This window comes from Pyxicephalus adspersus, chromosome 1 (assembly GCF_032062135.1).
Source record: "Pyxicephalus adspersus chromosome 1, UCB_Pads_2.0, whole genome shotgun sequence".
NCBI lineage: Eukaryota > Metazoa > Chordata > Amphibia > Anura > Pyxicephalidae > Pyxicephalus > Pyxicephalus adspersus.
Window position 1 is genome coordinate 119,360,100 of NC_092858.1, and position 10,075 is coordinate 119,370,174.

Consider the following 10,075-nt stretch of genomic DNA (forward strand, 5'->3'; position numbering starts at 1 on the left):
TATCAGTTATTTATTAGCATGGGATTTTTGCTAACATTTTATTTATTTGTATGGATGGGGAGGGGTGAGAATTTTTACAGAAATGAAGTAAGCCTAAAGCAAGAACACAGCAGCAATAATAAGTTGCCACAAATGCAAGTCATCAGATCCTACTTGGGGGCTGGGTGTTTAGTGTTCTCATCAGGATCAAAATGACAATAGTAAAGATGGAAACAGATGCACTATACCCTAAAGAACATAATAACTTTACACAAAGCCTGGACATTGGAGATACAATTTAAATCACATGGTCTCAGTCTGTATATCTTTTTTCTTCACAATTTACAGGTAAATTACTCTATACTTTTGAGTTGTTTATGATGAGTACCTTGTTCCTCTTTGTTAAATGATTTTTTTGTGCATTATTGTCGGCCACCAGTATATGTTGCTGTGTACTCATATTAGGTGTGTAACAAACTCAAATCTCTTTTTTCCAACACCAAGAGTTTGTTACGCTTTTTATTTGAGGATACAGCATAATTTACTTGTGTGACCCGAATATAAACTGTGATACATAATCTTATGGCATTTTGAGGGGAAAAACATGCTAAATATTTATTTACAACAAATAGCATATATATATATATATATATATATATATACACTGTATATTACTATAGAATTCCATCCAAGAGATATCCAATGGTAAAACCAAATGAAACTGAATAAGGGCCAAAATAGTGGAAATATATTGCCATTTAAAGTAAATAATGTCAAACAAGAGGCAATATAGTGACTCTAAATTACAATATAGTAGAACTGATGACTATATAAAAGATGAAAAGAGGCAGTAGAATGAACCCAACATATATAAAGCCTTGCTTTTTGTAAAACCCATGTTAATGTTTATGACTATTCTTTGCAAACTTACACCTGAATGCATTCACATGAATCCATTTAGAACAAAGATAAAGAAGTTCATGTATAAACTAGCTTAATACAGACACTTGCATAATTAACAATATTAACAGATCAACATCCCGTAATGGTGATTTAGTAATCTTTCATAGGAGATGTGTGATCCACTTATCATCCAGATTCTTGCATCTATAATAAACATTTTTTTTTGCATAATTGACCTGATTTGTAAAGGAAGTTAACAAAGAGAGATTTAGAGTAAGAGAAAGAGAGAAACAATTAACGGGGAGATTCATTTCCTGAGGCAAAAATGGGTACCTTCACGTGATATCTATAAAAGTTCAGGTAAGTTTGGGTTGAAGCTGGTCCCAAGAAGACCATATCCTGTTATGTTTATCGAGACAATACGGCATTCTGGCAGTCAGTAATTCCATCGGTTTGATATCTTGAATTAATTTATACAAGTCTATTTCTGCAGGAGGGGACTGGGATTTCCATTGCAATGTGATGAAACACCTAGCAGCAGTCAGAACATGTGTCATCAATTTGATTTGTAATTTAGTGAAATTTTTAAGTGGGAGACTCAGTAGGTGTGTTAAGGGATCCCTTCTCATTGGTGTAGATAGCATCTGAGAAAGGAGTCCATCCACTATCCCCTAAAGTGGCACGAATATTGGGCAGCTCCAAAGGATGTGAAACAGTGATCCAGACACTTTACCATATTGCCAGCCTAAATTGCTGATGCCAGGGTAGATGGCATGTAGCCTTTTTGGGGTATAGTACCCATTCATCATGATTTTATATATATATTCACAGTACACAGTACATCACAAACTCTTATGGCTATGGTCCCATAATTTTTGCCATATCTCCAGTGGTATGGGTCTATCCAGTTTCTCTTTTTTTCCATTTATACACATAGGAGTGAAATATCATAGAATCTGAATGTCTCCCTGCTAAAAGCTGGTATATATCAGAGATCAGGCCCCTTTTCCCTGGTCCTCCCATACAAGCCCCTTCAAAGGGCTAAGCACAGCAAAGTCAGAAGTGATTGACTGAACAAAGTGATGGATTTGAAGGTAGCTATAATAGCGGTTGGCAAGGTAATTCAAAATGCTCCTGCAATTCATCAAGGGAGACATTTACAGGTCCTATGATGTATAACTTGTCTGAAATAAATACTCCTTTAGATTGCCAAGGGTCAGCTATCCTAGTGGTAAAGCTATCTGGAATTTGAAGTGTAAATAAAAAACAGGTAAAGGGGGAGCAGCGGCTACCCATGAAGTGAAGCCTAAATTTACATTTTTGCCAGATTTGTTTTGTAAATTTCATAGGAGCAACAGCAGATTATCTGAATTTGATATTTTGTTTAATTCGAAGGTGTTATGGATATGGACCCTTATTTTTCATTGAATACCATTGACCCAAACCTTGAAATTCACAGCTCATATGCACTAATAATACTTTAGGATGTATACATAATGGGAGATCCAAGGTTTGATTCAATAAAAATATCTTTATTTAGGAAGGAGACTGCAGGTAAAATCTTTTTGAATGCAAAGCCTGGTCAACTCAAACATACAATCAAAAATATACCAGAAGGACTTTTTTTTTAAATCAGACAAAATATGCACAGATATTCTATGCAGCAAGCAAAAGTATTATTATGTAAATTTAAACACCTTGGGTACCCCAAGTGGATTATAACCAGCAAAAATAGAATAGCCGCAAAGAACCCCTTATAACCCTAAATTCTAAACAAAACTGATTCACATAAAAAATAAAAAATGGGACCAGTGGGAATGCAGTTTTTTTATTACATCTTATAGTATTCATTTCAATACAATTTCTTACATCCTACATAAACACATGTCTGTTATTATTAATATTATTCAAATTAATAATATTAATAAACAGGATTTATATGGTGCCAACATATTACAGAATGCTGTACATTAAACAGGAAATTTGATGGGTAATCTGGACAAAGTCTACTGGTGACTAGACACATGAATGCCATGACCCTGAGACTAGTTTTTTTAGTGTACAGGGAGTTATGTAAAAAAGACATTTATTGGATATTTACATTGAGAACACATTCCCCATAAGAGCCGAATTTGGAGTAGGGTGTGGGTGAGCTGTATTTGTTAGGAATGAGACATCATTATTAGCTTTTATAAAAAACACTTTGTTTTCTCTGATTTGCCATTTATTCATTTCCATTTAGTGTAACTATAGCTGGTCCCAGGGTCATGGTATTATTTGACCACTAGATGTCTCTGTTGGAACTTTATAACAAAGATCTATAGATAAATAGATAGTTTGATAATTTTAACTATTTTTTTGTAACTGGATAATTTTAGCATTTATTCATTTTCTATTCATTTATTTCGTTTTTATTTATTTACTATATTTGTAAATATAGTAGTAGACTTTAGGTACAATAATTATAAACGTTAGTTGCATATATGTTCTCATATGTTTTGTAGGTAGCCTAATTGTTATGGTGGTTTCTAAATAGAATCTGTAAGTATAATGTTGAATTGATCTCAGCTGAAGTTTAGTTGTTGGAGTGGGTTCATCCCACCTTTGTTGTTAGAACATACTTGTTATTTAGTCTCCTCCATTTGAGATCGGTTTTAAAGCCTATGGCTAAGTATTGATAGTATGAAATGTATCAAGGCAACATGAGCTCCTATGAATCACTCGTGTTGAGAAATGAATAAAACACTTAATATAGCATAACACTGATGACTCTTTTGATGTCTTTTTTGTGAACATTTTTTAGTTCAGTGGGATTAAACAAGATTCGGGAAGCTGGTGGCATCGCCTTTGTTGATCAGTGGGGGCCAATGTTGTTTCCCTAGCTTCAGAAAGTCAGTGTGTGTATATATTCACTTTTAGGTTTAGTTAACAAATCAATTATACATTTAATTTAGTTCATACTCTCATCTGTCATGTATCTATCAGGAAAAGTGAGCTTAGCCTTGAATTTACCAAGGTTGTGGGTATAATTTTCTGCCTGGGTATTTCAACAATTGGCCATTTCCTGGGAAAATGTCATGTTTGACCATTTGTTATCGGAATGTTGTAACATTTGACCGTGTGTTGCTCACATGTTGTCATGATTGTCTGTTGATGACATATTTTCACATTTGCTCATTTATTGTCTGCGTGTTGTTATATTGTGTATTTGTTGCTTGGATGTTGTCACAATTACAATTTTTTTTGTCTGCATATTATCATGGCCGCCTGTTCACATATTGTCATGATTGCTTGTTTGCTGTTCCTGTATTGTCCCATTTGTGCTTTTTGTTGTTTAAATGTTGCCACAGTTGCCAGTTTGTTGTCTGCATAATGACACAATTGTCCATTTGTTTTCTGCATATTGTAATGCATGACCATTTGCTGCCAGTGCCTTGTCATGTTACTATTGTTCTGAAACATTTGACAGTTTGTATACTGTATACACTGTCTGTGTATTGTAAATGACTGCCCATGCATTTTCAAGAATTTCATTTTTATCACGTGTTGTCAAGTTACCACTGCTTAGAGCAGGGGGCGGCAAACTCCGGCCTTTATGCCAGATTCGGCCTAGCTGGTAGTTTGTTCCAGCCTAATGCCCCCTGGCCGATCCGGCCTAATGCCAGCCGGCAACCTGCGGCTCTGGTGCCATGCTTACCAAATACCAATAACTATATAGGAAAAATGATATCATAAAATTTTAAATTTAAAACACTAACTAACTATATATATAGTCAATAACACCCCCATATGTACTTCTAATTTTACAAATCACATATCACTACCAAATTTGTTACCATTTTGTTATAGCATCAGGAGACAACTGATAATCTGATATTATCTAGGTGAGCTAATAGCCTTTCAATTTCATATGTAGCAATTCCCTAATACTGGGATTTGAGTATAAGTTATTTACAATTTTCTTTATTAAAGCAAGATCGTTGTCTGTGGACTGTACGTTCTATAGATAGACTGCGGTTTCTTGTAGGGAAACACATACCAACTTTATATTGACGTTTACTCAACAGGTGTTGAATACTGGACCATTTTTCATACGCCTAAATTTAGTACTTGGTAAATACTGTATCTGCGCCTAACAATGAATGCTTTTATTAGATACCATCTATTACATTACGTAGCCAACTTCTAGCAAAGTTCAGCAACTAACTTGATCATTGGTGTCAACCCTGGATCATTGAAATTTGAACTATAAGTAAACCCAATAAAGTTTTGTTGTGAACTTCCGGTTCCATTGCCTGATGTAGGAAGCAATGCTGATTGGCGGCTCCAGCTCCCTCGTGCCTCCGTGTCTCTCAGGCTTCACCCCACGGTCCCATGGCTGGCTGTAATTTATCTGCTAGCAGCGGTGACTGGATAGATCGCTTTATATCGGCTCCCCAGGCTCTCATGCGAACACAACAGAAAATTACCATAGGGAAAGGCAGTAGCGATGTCCAAGTTGGCGGACCCAACCCTGGAGCACATCCCTATTTAATGTACAGCGCTGCATAATATGTTGGCGCTATATAAATTCTGTTTATTAATAATAATAATAATAATAATAATAAAAATAATAATAATAATGGACACAGGAACAAGCCCAGGTAGGGCAGACTGTTACACACACAAGTGCGCAGTAATAGACGATAAAGAGTTGGCACTAGAGGTGTCCCAGCACCTTCAACTGGGTTTAGCAAAGAATATAAAAGAAACACTGACACAACACCTGCAGCCCATCACGAAAATAGTGACAAAACATGTTATTGACTTAGAACATGAGTTGCTGACAATGCGTACACAACAACAAATGATGGGAGATCAATACAGTATGTTAAGTCAGAAAGTAATTGATATGGAGAATCGGGCACACCGCAACAATGTCAGAATAATTAGAATACTGGAATGGTTTAAAGTCTTGAAATTGTGCAAGCTATGTTCGCTTACGCTTCCAAAAGCATTTGGACCTAAAGTGCCTATGAAGGTGGAGAGGGCTTACAGGCTGGGGCCTCTTTAGCGCAGTAAGCTGTTTCCAAGGCTGATACCTTAATTTTACTGGTAAAATACAATTACTAAGAGCATATCGCACTCAGGATCATTTCTGTGTGGATGATAATAGAGCACTGCTATTTTCTGACTACTCTGCTGAAACCACGAAACAATGTCGTGCTTTCTCACCTATCTGCAAGCAATTGATATCTAAAGACATAAAATTTGCTTTAATGTACCCAGCGGTACTATAAATCTTTAAAAATAATGGAGAAGCGCAAACATTTAAGGATCCACAGCAGGTAGCCTCTTTTGTTAATACACTGGAGGATGCCAATCATTCCAATATGGAATTGGGAAAATCCCCCTGCCTCCCCTGCTTCTTCACCACCGCCATAACGAATCACTATGAGCTTATATAAGTATAAGACTTGGGAGCTGATGCCTTTTAGTTTAAAATGGAGTCTAATCTACAAAAGACACAGGGAATTTATTTTCTTGCTGTCATTAATCAATATATCCACAAGATTGAGTCGGTTGACTGTATCTCACTGTGTTTCAATTGCTCAAATGCTATAATCTGTCCATGATAAGGACATATAAACTGAAGAAGATTTGATTTGGTTCACAAAGTTATTTATTACTGCTATTTGCACACACCGCATTGGGAAAAAAGGAAGTCCATTGCTGATTTTACAGTACAAGAACATTTTTCTGTTTTTAGTTTTTAGTTTGTTCGTACCCAACTGTGACTTAGTTGATGACACCTCATTGCAACTCTTGGAATATACTTACCATTCTACAAAAACATCCCTGAATGACGGCTGTTACCAATTCACTGGGCTGCTTGGCTGGTGCGATCTAGTGGGACTCAGTACATATTGTGTTAAAGGTCTGCGCTTACCAAATAAAAGAACCACAGTAATAAGACACGTAAAGAAGCTACAGACAGATGTCGCAATAGTACAGGAAATGCATCTTTCCTCATTTTTTTACCTTCTGATGCAGAGAGGCTGGGTAGGGGAGGTCTGGGGGGCTCCAGCTCCTGGTAGACTGGTGGGGGTATTAATACTACTGCACAAAATACTGCAATACACTATTCTCACAAAATCTTGCTATACATGGTAGCTGGGCATCTATTACACTTCAATTTCTAGCCAACACCCTAACGATAATGGTGATATATGGCCCCAAACAGGATAACAGAATTTTCTATAACAAAGTTGACCACAAGTCAATAGGAATAACAAGAACAATAAATCAATAACAATAGGATCTTACCATTCGGTGGAATTTTTCCCGTGGAAGTTTTCCAGAAGAAGATTTGGCTGCTGGCCAATCTAGCCAAAGGATTCCAGGTACCTCCACGCATAATGGCAGTTGAAGACTCACAAAAGTCTGTATGCAGGTCTCTTCGACACATTGCATATACCTTTGCCTCTTTTTATAAATCTCTGTATACCTCTCAGGACGGTGATGTTTTTTGGGGTCAGACTTTCTTGGATCAGCTAGTCCAAACAGAAGAAGAATTGGACAAATTGAACTCAAACAGTCAAACGGTCAGCTAATGCCAAGGCACCAGAGCCGGATGGCTTTCTCTCAGAGTTCCTCAAAATTCTTGTAGAAAAGGTTACGCCCACACTAAGGAGTTTTGTCCCAAGCATTTCCATTGTGTGAAGGAATGCGACAGGGATGCCCACTGTCACTGTGCCTGTTGAATCTACCCATTGAACCCTTCCACGATTTTCCTTATCCTTCCATGACTGTAATGTTTTTGAAGGAGTAGGTATTCATGGCAAACAGGTAAGACTGGTGATGTTTGCACACGATATAATGTTGTTTCTTAAAGAACCACATGGAGATCCATAACATGTCAATTCAATATTTTGGGATCATTCTCGGGGTTCTGTATCAATTACAATAAGAGCCAGTTGCTCTGTCTACAACTGACCCCACCTTTAGAGGTGCAAACAGCCTTTAAAACGCTGGGCCTCAAATTGGCTAAATGTTCACCTATTTATTTGGGAGTACAGATTTCCCGTAATGTTCCTGACATGTATTAACCTAACTATGACCCACTCATAAATAAGATAATGTCTGAACTGGCAAATTGGAAAAATTTACTGTTGTCCCTTATGAGGCGATGCAATTTAATAAATATGATTAGTTTTGCAAGGTTACTCTACCCAGTGCAAACTTTGCCCTTCCTTCTACATCATTCGGACATTAAAAGGCTTCACTCAGCATTTACCTCTTTTTTGTGGCAAGGAAAAACCTCACGTATTGCCAGATCTAAATGATCACAACCCAAACAAAAATTAGGTATAAATTTCTATGATATGCGAAAATATAATCTGGCATGCCTTTTGCACCATGTAAAAAATTGATGGCATGAAACATCATATTATACGGTGGTGAAGCTGGAGTCGCTACTGGTATGACCCTGGTCTCTACTGGGACTGCTCTATACAACTTATGTGGCTATACCCCGTGAAGTACGTGCAAATCTGCTTTTAGGAGATACTTTAATTGCTTGGAGGTAAATTATATCAATGCCAACTGGGATTCGCCACGGCCACTTCCATATGTACCACCCCAAGCTTTCCTCAGGGATCACAAAACAAAGCTTATGGTTTTTGGGAGAGACATGGTATCACATCTCTGGGGCATCTGCTAGATGATAGCAACCACTTACTACCCTTTGATATATTACGCATTAAATACACGCTCCCTTCTCCACATTTTATATGTTATATGCAAGTAAAATCAAATTTTTTTTGGCATAACGGGAGCTAACTCTAACCTTACACTACCACCCCCAGAGGCGCATATTTTGGGTACATCTAAATCTAAACATTCTATTTCTGGTATATATCCTTGGCTAATGGAGAGTACATCTGATACAGAGCTTTCCTTGCCTTTTGTGGGCCATTGGGCCACTATTCTACAGGGATCATATTCAGACACATTAGAACTTTTGGAAAATAGCTGGACTTATGTCAGGAAAAATATAGTCAGTGAACTGTGGTGTGAATTACAATTTAATATCATTCATCGGGCATATTATGCCTTTAACTTGAAGGTCAAGTCCCATTCTGCAACAAATAGATTGGTGGCTGGTCCTAAATGTGCTTATCCCTTGGCTCCCCTAGAGCATATGCTATGGGATTGTCCAAATTTATTTACATTCTGGAAATCAGTTTTCCTGTTTGTGGAAAAAATTACAGATCATACTAATCTAGCATTATTTCATGGGCCAACTACTCAGACTTTGACCCAAGGTCCTAATACCCATGTCAAAATTTTGAGGAATTGGCTGGAACCACTCCCTCCCACCATTACACAACTTTTGAATTACCTCCAGTCATTAATGATAATAGACAAGACGGAGGCCACCCAACATATACACATAGATATATGGTGAATACACATTCACAAACATTTTTTGATACATTAGTCAATTGGTGTTGTTGTCATTAGGCATTTATTCACTCACCAATTATGCTGATGCACTTAGGTTTCTTTGGTCGAACCAAACTGTATGACGAAACAGTTCAATTATTACCAACTGCACGAAATAATTGAACTATTTCGTCATACAGTTTGGTACAACCAAAGAAACCTAAGTGCATCAGCATAATTGGTGAGTGAATAAATGCCCTAATGATAACAACACCGATTGACTAACTTTCTTTGCACTACATGCTTAACTAGATACACGCCGTCATCAGTACAATTCCTTGACAACAGCAAAAGGTTCCAGTTTTTCTTTATTGACTAGTTCTACAAGTTTTCCTGTTTTCTCTATGTTAGTATTGTCTGTACCATTGAATGTACTACAGTATGACACTTGTTTATTTGTATATTGTTGTTTTTGGAAATTGTACATGCTATGACTTATTGTTCTGATTTTTTTAAATTCTCTTACACTGCTTTGTACCTTTTCTCTAGACTTGCAAATAAAAATATATTTAAAAAAAAAAATGTATAGCGTAGTCTAATTAGTATACTCTCTAGTAGAGATTTACATATACCATAACGGATGCTTTGCTAGTTGAAAACCATATTTTAGTCTTTAATACCGTGTTTCCCCGAAAATAAGACACTGTCTTATATTTTTTTGGGCTTCCAAAAACACACTAGGTCTTATTTTCAGGGTAGGTCTTAT